The sequence below is a fragment of the Bufo bufo genome, chromosome 6, assembly GCF_905171765.1.
Source record: "Bufo bufo chromosome 6, aBufBuf1.1, whole genome shotgun sequence".
In the NCBI taxonomy this organism is placed as follows: Eukaryota; Metazoa; Chordata; class Amphibia; order Anura; family Bufonidae; genus Bufo; species Bufo bufo.
The window spans coordinates 162963725-162978618 of record NC_053394.1 but is presented as its reverse complement, the minus strand read 5'-3'; the positions used below and the strand labels follow the sequence as shown (position 1 = coordinate 162978618).

At 43.7% G+C, this 14894-nt stretch overlaps 1 long non-coding RNA gene across 1 annotated transcript; it reads right to left on the bottom strand.

The window, feature by feature from the left end:
• Positions 1 to 3620: 3620 nt before the first annotated feature.
• Positions 3621 to 14652, bottom strand: LOC121003087. The gene is made up of 3 exons (XR_005779414.1): positions 14616 to 14652; positions 10056 to 10159; positions 3621 to 3870 (listed from the first exon to the last, which is right to left on the bottom strand). It is a non-coding gene; the product is annotated as an uncharacterized LOC121003087 (long non-coding RNA).
• Positions 14653 to 14894: the final 242 nt, after the last annotated feature.

Sequence of the window (14894 nt, the reverse complement as noted above, 5' to 3'; positions counted from 1 at the left end):
TTTGACACTTGCGGTAGCAGGGTCCGGCAGGCTGTTTCAGCGGGGAAACAGCCTGCCGGATCCATGCTAACGATAGCCCACCATGCCACCGGAAGTCTGCTCAGGCCCCAATCACTATAATGCCTGCTGGACCCTGCTACCACAAATGTGAAAGTAGCCTAAAATCTTTAGTGCTAATGCAAGTGGTGGGGTGTCGACTGGAGCCAAATGCATTGGGGCTTGGGCCCTGGATCTTTTGAGACCCTAGCAATGCACCTGATTGGTGGTGTTTTATCATTTTTATACATTTTTAAGTTTATTTTTTAACATTTTTTTAATGCTGATTTCTCCTGTAAAAGAGGCCAACATATTAGCCCCAGCTAAGGGGTAATACTGCTTCTGCAGCTGCAAGATGTCCTTGCAACTGCTAATGCTACTTTCACATCTGCATTTTTGCTGGATCCGTCCTGGATCAGCAAAATTGCTTCCGTCATGATAAAACAACCTTCTGCATCTATTACGAACGGATCCGATTGTATTATCTCTAAAATAGCCATGACGGATCCGTCTCTAAAACTATTGTAAGTCAATGGGGGATGGATCTTTTTTTCTTTGTGTCAGAGAAAACAAATCTGTCACAATTGTGAGTCATGACGGATCCGTCTTGCTCTGCATCCCAGGACGCACTCAAAAGCTCTTCTTGCAGCGTTTTTGTGTTCGTCATTGGAGCACAATGAAATTGAACGGAATGCATTTTGGTGCACTCTGTTCCCTTCAGTTCAGTTTTGTCCCTATTGACAATGAATGGGGACAAAAGTGAAGCGTTTTCCCCCCCTTTTGAGATCCTATGACGGATCTCAATAGCTGAAAGTAAAAAGCGCAGATGTGAAAGTATCCTAACTCTGCAAGGACACTCAGAAATGTCCTTGTGGAGTTAAATGCAACACCCCCCCAGATGTATATAAATGGGCAGTAAACAACTGGTTAACACTGTCCACTTTAATGAAGGCATTCTTCATAAGACAATTAATGCGATCATCTAGTTCAAGTAGAACTGCCTCTCCACTTATTTTAAGGGTCCCCACAGGGGATTACAATAAAGTAATAAGACAATATATTGTAAGATTACAATATAGTAACATACAGCATGCAAAGAGCATTTAGTATTGAACATGGTAAACAACTAATTAGAATGCGAGCAGTCATATTCCAGAGATATGTGTCCTTGTCTTCTGTCTTCTTGGAATGTGGGGGTGTTGATGGTAGGCTCGACGGGTCCTCAAGATATGAGGTCTTCTTGTTAAAAAAGTTTTTATGCGTATATAAGTATAATTTCCTCAAGCAACAGAATATATTAATAATATGAATGAAATTTGATTACAGGCAGACAGGGTATTAGAAATATTATTTTTCTTTAATGTTTTTCACCATTTTGATCATTACATTATCACACATATGTATTTCTCATTGATTTATTAGCTAACTATCTATCCTACCTGTCTAGAAAAGGCCCCTTAGACTGCCTGTACTGCATGAAGTATACAGATAAGCTGCATAGATCATGGGATGTTAGATATCCATTCCAGGCAGCCTCATAGTAGCCATTTCATCTGAACAATCACACATCTTTAAGTAGTTGTTGACAGCACACACACACATCATTATCTACCTAAAAGGATGGTGACAGACAGCCAGATGTGCATCCCAACACAAGGACCACCCCGGAGTAATCCCCGGTGAAATCACGCTTTTAGGGCATTGACTCTTCTTGTAGGAGTGGTGCTCAAACTGCTAGGGTGCATCTGTGGGACCCTCTTTCAGAGATGATGTCCTCCACCCAAATGATTAATACAAGAAATCAGAGTTACTTCTTTTCTTTCACATTTTCTCCTCTTTTGATCATTACATTATCATTCATATATGCATTTCTCATTGATTTGTTAGCTAACTATCTGTCCTAGCTGTCTAACAAAGGCCCCTTAAATGCATGTACTGCATGAAGTATCTAGATAAGCTGCATACATCATGGGATGTTAGATATCCCTTCCTGACCACCTCATAATAGCCATTTCATCTGAACATTCCCGCTTCTTTATGGGGTTATTGACAGAACTCACTTCATTATCTACTTAAAAGGATCACGACAGCCAGCCAGAGGTGCATCCTAACACAAGGACCACCCCGGAGTAATCCCCGGTGAAATCACGCTTTTAGGGCATTGACTCTTCTTGTAGGAGTGGTGCTCAAACTGCTAGGGTGCATCTGTGGGACCCTCTTTCAGAGATGATGTCCTCCACCCAACTCTCAAAAAGCTGAGGGGTCTTCAGGAGAGGTGGGCAGTCGAGCTGGGCTATCAGACGGTCAACTCTGTAGCTGTGATGTCATCCTTCCTACAAAATGGACATGTCCACGCCCTCAACTAGGAATATAACATATTAATCATTTCCAGGTAATTATTGAATGTTATATCAATAGGGGAGAAGCAGGAAAGTGGAAAGAAACCAGACATGAGCCAAAACCCTGATAATGATTGATACAAGAAATCAGAGTTAATTCTTTCCTGCCCCATTTTCTCCTCTTTTGATCATTACATTATCACTCATATATGCATTTCTCATTTGTTAGCTATCTTTCCTACCTGTCCATAAATGGCCACTTAGACTTCCCGTACTTCATGAAGTATCCAGATAAGCTGCATAGATCATGGGATGTTAGACATCCATTCCTGGTTGTCTGATAGTAGCCATTTAATCTAAACATTTACAAATCTATATGGGGTTATTGACAGCACAAACCTACATCATTATCTTATAGAACAGGGATGCTCAACCTGCGGCCCTCCAGCTGTTGTAAAACTACAACTCCCACCATGCCCTGCAGTGGGCTGATAGCTGTAAGCTGTTCGGGCATGCTGGGAGTTACAGTTTTGAAACAGCTGGAGAGCCGCAAGTTGAGCATGCCTGTTATAGAATGATTATAAAATCACGCGCGGTCTCTAACAAAGGAGGTACACTCCCGCAATATATGAAACTACACAACACAAGTGGAGTGCAACCACACTATTTATCAATAAAAAATCAATTTTATTCATATAACAGTTAAAATCATAACATATTATACACAATATGAGTATAACTAAGCAGGGACAAACAGTCATACATCACCCTGTCAGCTCCTCCTGAGGAAGCAAATTACGCGAAACGCGCGTTGAGGAGCGCTTCGACCCTGCCAGCAGCCCCCGCTATATCGGTATGTTTCATCCTTACTTCATGCACCCTCGGTTTTTGTCCTTGACCCATGTGGTCTGAGCCGTGGCCATGCGGTAATTAGTTGTAAGGGAGGCATGCCTTTAACTTAGATAGGTTCCCATACTGTACATCCCCATTTCTGAACATCCACCAGGAAATTTCTTTCCCTGATCACTGATCAAAGGGGGGTACACCACTGAGTAGTTTTCAGAGGGGTGTGCTGACAGGGTGATGTATGACTGTGTTTGTCCCTGCTTAGTTATACTCATATTGTGTATAATATGTTATGATTTTAACTGTTATATGAATAAAATTGATTTTTTATTGATAAATAGTGTGGTTGCACTCCACTTGTGTTGTGTAGTTTTATAGAATGATGATAGTCAGCCAGAGGTGCATCCCAACACAAGTACCACCGCGGAGTAATTCCCCAGTGAAATCACTCAGGGCATTGACTCTTCTTGTAGGAGTGGTGCTCAAACTGCTAGGATGCATCTGTGGGACCCTCTTTAAGAGATTATGTCCTCCACTTGACTTAAAAAGCTAAGGATCTTCAGGAGAGATGGGCAGTCGAGCTAGTCTATCAGACGATCAACTCTGTAGCTGTGATGTAATCCTTCCTACAAAATGGACATGTGCAGACCTGCAAGGAAGAATACAACATATAGATCATTTCCAGGCAATTGTGGAGGCAATAGAGGAGAAATATAAAACTTGATGTAAACTAGAAATAAACCAAAACCCTGATAACGATTGATGCAAGAAATTATTTAAACTTCTAGAACAATGGTCTCCAACCTGTGGCTCAGCAAGTGCTGCTGTAGAAATACAACTCCTATCATCCCATAATAGCCTGCAATTGTCAGAACATAGATGTGTGAGTATAGGGATGGCACTCTAGTCATAAGTTATGCATGGAAAAAACTATTTATTAGGGGATGGCTGTATGGCCCAAAAACATAGGGTTGGAGAAGGGTATAAAAACTGAGAGATAAAATTATTGCAGATCCTTGGATATACAAAAAATAAATAATGACATAAAAAAAGTAAAAATATTAAAAATATTAGTCTGACAGTCCAACTGGAGGTATATATAAATGTCCAGTCAAATGGTGTAGTTTCCAGGGATAGATTAGGGAATCATTATCTTTTAAAAAAAAATAACATGTAAGGTAGGGTCCAGTTTAAATCAAATAGCCCCCATATTAATGATCCAGCAATAGTAAGTATCGGTGCTATTAGTAACAAGTACGTTATCCTCCTGGTGTCCAATAGTAGGCTGGTAGTCGGCTCCTGGCGGGAGGATGGCATCCTCGTGTAGTACGCCCGCGGGCTGGTCACTCTGCCTTGTGATTTTTGGCTTCACGTCACTTCCGGTGATGTCACTTCCGCTTGATCGCACTCCCGCTCGATTTCAGTCGGCGTTCCACGTGAAGGCTGTTGGCGGGAAAACTTTGGAGACTTGAAAATAAGAGTTTTGCTCCGGAGCTTTGAATTGTTAGGATCCTTTATGGTATAGCTAGCTGATTTGAGTATGGCTAACTCAATACCCCATACGCGTTTCGGAGCTCACTGCTCCTTCTTCAGTGGGAATGAGTAGCCTGTCTTTCCTTGACCAATATATATGGAGTTAATTGGTTCCAATTAATGATTAGGGGAGTGGTATGGGCGTTGTTCTTCATGTTCAATTAAGTGACACATGGTAACATTTGGACTGGATTTCCAAAAGGTACAAAAGGGATGTAGGTAAAATAAGTCAGAATATAATGTCAATTGTAAATGTTTCAAAGTATCACATATAGGCGTGAGATAAAGACAAAAATGATAATAAAAAGAAAAAGAAAAATAAGAATAAAAAAGAAAAATGATAAAGATAAAATAAAAATAAAAATCGGTATAGGAGTGTATAAATAGATCTGCAGAGATCATTTTAGTATATATTCGCAGTGGTATTCTAAATGTCATAGGTGGGAGGAGGTCAACTAGAAAAAAATCAACTAGAAAAATCAACCTGGAAGGCAATGAAAGATGGTGGGGGTCGATAGTAGTTTAATTGAGTAGTTTAATAATAAATAGAAGAAAATCCAGTGTGACATGAGGGTTATTAATAATATAGAGGGTAGTCTTAGAAAGTTGTTTGGTAGATAAATACATGGTTGGAAGGAGTATTTATCTACCAAACAACTTTCTAAGACTACCCTCTATATTATTATTATTTTACCTACATCTGGATTCCATCCCTTTTGTACCTTTTGGAAATCCAGTCCAAATGTTATCATGTGTCGCTTAATTGAACATGAAGAACAACGTCCATACCACTCCCCTAATCATTAATTGGAACCAATTAACTCCATATATATTGGTCAAGGAAAGACAGGCTACTCATTCTTACTGAAGAAGGAGCAGTGAGCTCCGAAACGCGTATGGTGTATTGAGTTAGCCATACTCAAATCAGCTAGCTATACCATAAAGGATCCTAACAATTCAAAGCTCCGGAGCAAAACTCTTATTTTCAAAGTCTTCAAAGTTTTCCCGCCAACAGCCTCCACGTGGAACGCCGACTGAAATCGAGCGGGAATGCGATCAAACGGAAGTGACATCACCGGAAGTGATGTGAAGCCAAAAATCACAAGGCAGAGCGACCAGCCCCGTGGGCGGGCGTACTACACGAGGATGCCATCCTCCCGCCAGGAGCCGACTACCAGCCTACTATTGGACATCAGGAGGGTAACGTACTTGTTACTAATAGCACCGATACTTACTATTGCTGGATCATTAATATGGGGGCTATTTGATTTAAACTGGACCATACCTAAGTTATTTTTTTTTAAAAGATACTGATTCACTAATCTATCCCTGGAAACTACACCATTTGACTGGACATTTATATATACCTCCAGTTGGACTGTCAGACTAATATTTTTAATATTTTTACTTTTTTTATGTCATTATTTATTTTTGGTATATCCAAGGATCTGCAATAATTTTATCTCTCAGTTTTTATACCCTTCTCCAACCCAGTGGCGGATCCAGAGCCTGGTCTCGGGAGGGGCACTTTCAGATTTTTTTCTGTCCGCCACCACAAAACAATGGTGCTTATAGAACAGACTACACAGTGTAGCGGTATACTGTATATTGTGTGGCACAGTGTAGGCTATATGTGTATAACAAACATATTTCACATGAAAACTTACAGTTACTTGGCTTGGCCCTTGGGGATCTCGGACACCACTTCAACACTTTGGCCGCGGGCTCGGCGGAGCTGATGTGTTTTATCCTAATGAGAAAGATTTCATAATAAGGATTTGGAAAATGGGCAGAGGGATAGCAGAGCAGGGAGAGGATGGTGCTGCTACTAGGGGGTCATACCATGGGGGAGTAATAAAGCCCACCATAATGTCCCCCCCCCCCAGTAGAAATAATTCTTCTTATAATGTGACAGTGCAAAAAATACCCCCTTGTAATGCCCCCAGTTGACCTAATGTCCCCATAGTGCCCCCATTATGTGCCAGTATAAAATACCCCTATATAGTGCCTCTAGTAAATGCCCCCATAGTGCTCCACACCCTCCTTCCTCCTAGTGCCCCCCATAATGTACCAGTATAAAATGCTCCAGTAGATGCCCTCAGTGTCCCCCATAATTTGCAAGTATAAAATACCCCTTCTTAGTGCCCCCCGTAGATGACCCCATAGTACTCCTCTCCCCCCTTCCCCATAGTACCCACCATAATGTGTCCCAGTATAAAATTGTACTGTACAGAGCGCCCATATAAAATACCCCTTCTTTGTGGCCTCAGTAGATGCCCCTATAGTGCCCCCAATCATGTGCCAGTATTAACAGCCCCCCCATGTGCCAGTATTAACAGCCCCCCATGTGCCAGTATTATAAAACAGCCCTCCCTGTGTCAGTATTAATAACAGCCCCCCCTGTGCCAGTATTAATAACAGCCCCCCCTGTGCCAGTATTAAAAACAGCCCCCCACTGTTCCAGTATTAATAACAGCCCCCCCCGTGCCAGTATTAATAACAGCCCCCCGCCCCTGTGCCAGTATTAATAACAGCCCCCCTCCCCTGTGCCAGTATTAATAACAGCCCCCCCCCTGTGCCAGTATTAATAACAGCCCCCCTGTGCCAGTATTAATAACAGCCCTCCGCTGTGCCAGCAATAACAGCCCCCATGTGCCAGCAATAACAGCCCCCCCGTGCCAGCAATAACAGCCCCCCCCCTGTGCCAGCAATAACAGCCCCCTCCCCCCCTGTGCCAGTAATAACAGCCCCCCGTCCCCGCCTGTGCCAGTAATAACAGCCCCCCCTCCCCCCGTGCCAGTAATTACAGCCCCCCCTCCCCCCCTGTGCCAGTAATTACAGCCCCCCCTCCCCCCCTGTGCCAGTAATTACAGCCCCCCCCTCGCCCCTGTGCCAGTAATTACAGCCCTCCCTCCCCCCTGTGCCAGTAATTACAGTCCCCCCTCCCCCTGTGCCAGTAATAACAGCCCCCCCTCCTCCTGTGCCAGTAATAACAGCCCCCCTCCCCCCTGTGCCAGTAATAACAGCCCCCCTCCCCCTGTGCCAGTAATAACAGCCCCCCTGTGCGATTAATAACAGCAGCCCCCCCCCCCCCGCCAGTAAAAGTATTGTATATATAAAAAAAAAAAAACAACAACACATACTTACCTCCATGTCAGCGATGCGATGCAGGCCTCTTCCGGCCTGTGTCCCGCGCTGTATGGCTCAGGCGGCGCGATAACATCATCGCGCCGGCCTAGTGCCTGCAGCCTATCAGAGGAAGGGAAAGGAACACGCCTCTCCCTTCCCTGCCGCAGCGTAGACATCTGTATTGCTGTCCTGAGGACGGCGATACAGATGACTGGAGATGAGCGCTTCTACAATGGAAGCGCTCATCTCCCTGTGCCCCGCCACCGCCAGCTCGGGGGGGGGGGGGGCAATTGCCCCGTTGCCCCCCCCCCCCCCCTGGATCCGCCACTGCTCCAACCCTATGTTTTTTGGCCATACAGCCATCCCCTAATAAATAGTTTTTTCCATGCATAACTTATGACTAGAGTGCCATCCCTATACTCACACATCTATATTTCTTTCCACTACAAGCGCTGGGTACGCTTTTTCTGGATTGAGCACCTGAATCCATCTTTTCAGCTATAGTGAGCCGCCTTACATATACCCCCAATTGTTTGGAGTTGTTTTCCACTCACCAAATATCTCAGGGGAGATTTATCAAGAGCAGGGGGATGCATTTAATTTATCATGAAGTTCATGCCTGGTTAAAAATTAAGTGCATCCTCTGACAGTCTATGTGCCCTGAATGAATTCTTGGCCAGCTCACAGCTGCCATAGATTTCGGTCATCATTTACAGCAGAAAACTGGCATACATCAAGTAAATCTTCTGGGGCTGATGTCCAAGCCCACCCCTTTCAAAAAATGGAGAAGCTGGCAGTAAAAGGCCATTTACAAACATTTTAAACAGAATTTGCAACTTTTGTTTATCAGTTTTCTGGTGTACAACAATGATAAATCTCTCCTTGTGCTGTGGACTACCAAAAGCAGTGGACATAATAATTAGGCTACTTTCACACTCGCGTTTGGTGCGGATCCATCATGGATCTGCACATATGGATCTGTTCAGATAATACAAAGGTCTGCATCCGTTCTGAACAGATTTGTTTGTATTATCTTTAACATAGCCAAGACGGATCCGTCTTGAACACCATTGAAAGTCAATAGAGGACGGATTCGTTTTCTATTGTGCCAGATTGTGTCATAGAAAACGGATCCATCCCCATTGACTTACATTGTGTGTCAGAACGGATCCGTTTTGCTCAGTTTCGTCAGACGGACACCAAAGCGGAATGGAGACGGAACAAAGGCAAACTGAGGCATACTGATGCATTCTGATCGGATCCTTTTCCATTCAGAATGCTTTAGGGCAAAACTGATCAATTTTGGACCGCTTATGAGAGCCATGAACGGATCTCACAAACGGAAAGCCAAAATGCCAGTTTGAAAGTAGCCTTAATCATCGCCTCTCCTTACCTTGGTGTTATCATGGTTGCTGTTGTTTGTGTGACCAGTGACAGTGACCAGTGAAATAGGGGGGACATTGACCAGTAAGATAGAGCAGCATCCAGGAAGATAGGGGAGATAGTAAGCAGTAAGATAGGACAGAGACCAGTAAGAGAGGATGAATAATAACCAGTAAGATAGGGTAATGACCAGTAAGACAGGACAGTGGAAATGTCAGACTATTAAGACCACTGATACATACGATAATTGGCGATACAGTAATTAATAATGGGTAAGTTGTGAGAGTCACCCACAATAAATATCATCCATAACCCCAATTGTGGTATCAAAAAACTGATTTTACTGATTCATGACCATACCCAAAAACAGGACATTGAGATAACCCATAATTCCCAACATATCTTCTTTGGTGTTCTATATCATCAATCTCAGTGAATTGAAGATAGGACAGTTAGCAGTAAAATAGAGCGGACAGAGACCAGTAAGGTAGGGTAATAACCAGTAAGTTAGGACAGTGACCAGTAATATATGGAAGTGAATTGTAAGATAAGGCCGTGATCTGTAAATTAGGGTGGGAAGTGACCAGTACGATGAAGGGGGTAGTGAATAGATGAACCAAAGGCTCTTTCCAAATGATCTGAAAGCTGGAACCTTATTGGCTGCTATAAACAAGCTCCACTCGTCTTATGCAGTGGTTTAGATGAACCTCTTCATACACATAAATCATCCCATACAGTTCCCTGGTACAGTAATGACCCCACTCCTGCAATGTCTGACTGAGAACTTACCGTGATCTAAAGAGGGGTCGCAGACTTCACTACAGACACACGGATGCATCTCTCTTGCAGACAGAGGGGGTGATGCAGCAAAGCTGGGAGAGATCTTCCTCCTCCTGCAGCCGGCAACCAGGCACGACAGTTTGTAACAGCAATTATCAGTCATGTTTCTGAGGGGAAGTGCTGATTGGTTGATCAGATTCTAATCCACCAATCAGCAGCTCTCTGTTCTCTACAGCCTGGGACTGGAAGAGCACACAACAGCCCGAGCCCTGAGTGCAGCACAACCGATGTGTGCGACTGTGAGGTGGACTGCATTTTCTTGATTAAAGGACCAATTATTACCCCCATAGCAAAGTGTTGGTAGGGTTGATGCAAATTTAAGTTCCCATTAGTGTCCATACTTTTCCTCTTTCTCCCCTGAAAGACTTCAACTTTTTTGTTTATAGCAGGGTACATATGGTTAAAGGAAAACATTTTTTTTTTATTCCACTATGCCGTAAATAAGCATTATTATTAATCCCACTAGATGGATTTTATCCCGTTCCTGCTATTTTTCACCTTCCTGACAGAGCCTAGTTTTAAAAATCTGTAACCTTGGGATGCTTTAACTATCCAAGCCATTAAGAGACTCTTTTTCAAAATTTTCAAAATTTTTATTTTTTCTGCTTTTGTATTTTTTTTGCGATATGTTTAATTTAATTCTGTATTTAAAGGGGTTCTGCACTTTCATTTAACTGATGATCTATCCTCTGGATAGATCATCAGCTTCTGATCGGCGGGGGTCCGACATTCGGGACCCCCGCCGATCAGCTGTTTGAGAAGGCAGCGGCGCTCCAGCAGCGCCGCGGCCTTCTCACTGTTTACCGCCGGCCCACTGACGTCACAACTAGTATCAACTAGCGTGGGCGGGGCTAGGCTCCATTCAAGTGAACAGAGCTTAGCCCCGCCCACGCTAGTTGATACTAGTCGTGACGTCATTGGGCCGGAGGTAAACAGTAAGAAGGCCGCGGCGCTACTGGAGCGCCGCTGCCTTCTCAAACAGCTGATCGGCGGGGGTCCCGGGTGTCGGACCCTGGCCGATCAGAAGCTGATGATTTATCCAGAGGATAGATCATCAGTTAAATGATAGTGCAGAACCCCTTTAATATAAAAATAAAAAATAAAATAAAAAAGAATATCCAGGAGGCTTCTGAAAAATGGAGAGATCTATTGCATGAGTTGGCAAATCTCCTGGGCATCACGGAAGCATCCTGGCACTTCCTGTACTACAGTCCTCCATGAACTTGTGTGTGGGATCAGATGCAGCTCTGGCACCCAAATGTACACCGAGGGGGCAGTGCCATGTCATGAAAAGGATGTGTGGCCTATTAGAATTGTGCATGGTCTGCAGAAAGGGGCTGTGCATTGTGCCTGTGTATACTATGAAAGGGACATGGCAGACTCCAAGAAATCAAGCACTGATGGCCTAACCTAAGGAAAGGGCATCAGAATTAAAGTTGCAATGAAAACTTGCTCTGCTATATGGCTGCCCAACTGCCGTGCACAGTACATTACACACCAATCAGCCATAACATTGGAACCACATACCATAGGTGAACTGAATAACATTATATTGTGTCAATATCAATTATGGATTATACATATCAGGTGACAAGTGAACATTCAGTTCCTGAAGTTGATGTACTGGAAGCAGGAAAAAGGAGTCAGAGCACACTGTGCATTACAGCTTGCTGTATATGTAATTGAGACCCCAGACCTGACCTCTGAATTAATTCAGACCCAAACCAAGCCAAAAAATGTATTCTAACTTCTGACCAGAACCCTAAATTATTTCAGACTTCGTAGCAAACCCCTAAGTTAAAGGAGCTGTCACTCCTTCACTCCTTGTTCACTGAAAATGTGGCCGCTGGAGTCATCAGCTAATGTTCTCTCAACATCTCCAGAAAACAGCTGATTTTGCTGGGGGACGCCTCGACCATCCACATCCAGCCAGGTATTTCATTTCAGATGAATGGCTGTCCCTGTAATAGAAGGGTGACCTAAGTCTGACTCAGGGATGCTCATACGAAGCAGCTCTCAGTTTTAGCTCTTAGAGGGGAGTCCCAAGCCCTAATACAATGTCCTGATGCCACGTTTCCTTGCTACTCCAGAAGAACAGGAATTCCAGGCCCAAATACAACGTTCTGATGCCAACGTTCTTTGCTACGTTCTTTGCTAGTCAGAACGAACTGCAGCGTGTAACACCTATCAGTTGTGAGACACTGAGTAAGAGGATGGAATGCTGGCAGGGAGTGGGCCCCTGTGTTAGGTGCCAAGGTTGGGCCCCATCAAGCCTGGGAATTTAGGTACGGGGCTATGCAGTGAACTGAATCTTTGTGAAGGAAAGCCTAACTATGATTCTGGAGTCTTGGATGAGTGCCACAGGGCAGACACGCATCTCTAGGCATGTTACTACACAAATCAGCATTGAAAACTATTGGTAGAACGATGGTTTTGCTGTCCTGTGGCTGAAAGTGCTTGAAGTTTATAGTCAGGGAACAGCTCCTTCTGCTTACAGAGAAATGCCATTTTCTTTAGTTTTTAATCTTCTCTAAGTAAATGACAATAATTATTGACCAATTCAAGACCATTTACCCCCCTTCCCTAACAGACACATCTTCCAATAATTTAGTACATGTGTCTTCAAATGCCATAACTTTTCTTTTCCTATTTGGTCATTTAGATAATGTCTGCTTTTTTTTTTATGTTTTTTGTTTTTTTGTGATAAGTGAGACATTTAATGTAATTTTTATTATTTTTTGTTTTTTGGGAAAATGAAGAAAGAAAAAAATAGTCTGTTTTCATATTTTCTTAAGTGTTTCTGCAAGTATTCCCACGGTTCCAACCACCAGAGAGGCTGACACATTTCTTTGTTTGACTCCTGGGTCCTGCCGCCTTCTAGGGAAGTGCCACTTTGTCACCCCATTGTGCTGCGCCTTTTTGTCAGAGTAGTTCCCACTCAAAGAGGCGACCTTGGGCTTATGCTTTTTGATTAAAATGTACACTAATGCCTCTTGTACTGCATGTAGTATGGGCGGCTGTACACTTCAATATGGCGCTGAGTGGCGAGTTTAATTCGATGAAAGCATACCATTGTGGATGTGCGATCCAGTTCTGTTTTCTCCCCCTGATATATTTATTATTTTTGTTAAGTGTTTCTGTAAGTATTCCCACGGTCCCAACAACCAGAGAGGCTGACACTTTTTCTTATGGTGTGCAAGCACGACCACCGCTGATGAATTGCAGGGTGGTCATGATGCCTGGATATGAGCAGTGTATAATGTGATTGAAAATTGAATCAAGCCAGCAAAGGAAGCAATATAGACAATTACAATACATGCCTTTCATTAATTTTGTTTACGTGATATAGGCTCCGGTATCTTCATATGTTCGGCTCAACTGGGTGGAGCCTGCCGGCGTCTCCTTCTCCCAGGCTGTAGCGCTGGCCAATCGCAGCGCTCAGCTCATAGCCTGAGAGGTTTGTTTTCTCGCAGGCTATGAGCTGAGCGCTGCGATTGGCCAGCGCTACAGCCTGGGAGAAGGAGACGCCGGTGAAAATGATCTCGGTCCATAATGGGTTAAAGGGGGAAAAAGAAAAAATAGTATGTTTTCACGTTTTTTTATTCAATATTACAAATGTCATATATCACGTAAACAAAATTAATGAAAGGCATGTATTGTAATTGTCTATATTGCTTCCTTTGCTGGCTTGATTCAATTTTCAATCACATTATACACTGCTCATATCCAGGCATCATGACCACCCTGCAATTCATCAGCGGTGGTCGTGCTTGCACACCATAAGAAAAAGTGTCAGCCTCTCTGGTTGTTGGGACCGTGGGAATACTTACAGAAACACTTAACAAAAATAATAAATATATCAGGGGGAGAAAACAGAACTGGATCGCACATCCACAATGGTATGCTTTCATCGAATTAAACTCGCCACTCAGCGCCATATTGAAGTGTACAGCCGCCCATACTACATGCAGTACAAGAGGCATTAGTGTACATTTTAATCAAAAAACATAAGCCCAAGGTCGCCTCTTTGAGTGGGAACTACTCTGACAAAAAGGCGCAGCACAATGGGGTGACAAAGTGGCACTTCCCTAGAAGGCGGCGGGACCCAGGAGTCAAACAAAGAAATGTGTCAGCCTGTCACGTACTGCTGCCGCCTGCCGCTCCCTGCTCTGAATCATCAGTATGTGCAGTGGCGTTGCTAGGGCTGGTGTCACCCGGTGCGGTAGAAAATGGTGTCACCCCCCCTTCCCCCGAAGCAATAATTTTTTAGCCATATATGGGGGCTATGGTGGTGCTACTGCCATAGGGGGCATCCGTTAGCTCAGCAGACCCCCCCTAGCAGTCAGAGCCTGGTCTCGGGAGGGGCACTTCCAGATTATTTTCTGTCCACCGCCACAAAACAATGGTGCTTATAGAACAGACTGCACAGTGTAGCGGTATACTGTATATTGTGTGGCACAGTGTAGGCTATATGTGTATAACATAAACATATTTCATATGAAAACTTACAATTACTTGGCTTGGCCCTTGGGGATCTCGGACACCACTTCAACACTTTTGCTGGGGGGCTCGATGGAGCTGATGTTGTGTTTTATCCTAATGAGAAAGATTTCATAATAAGGATTTGGAGAAGGAGCAGAGGGATAGCAGAGCAGGGAGAGGCTGGTGCTGCTACTAGGGGGTCATACCATGTGGGAGTAATAAAGCCCACCATAGTGCCCCCCCCAGTAGAAATAATTCTCCTTATAATGTGACAGTGCAAAAATACCCCCTTGTAATGCCCCCAGT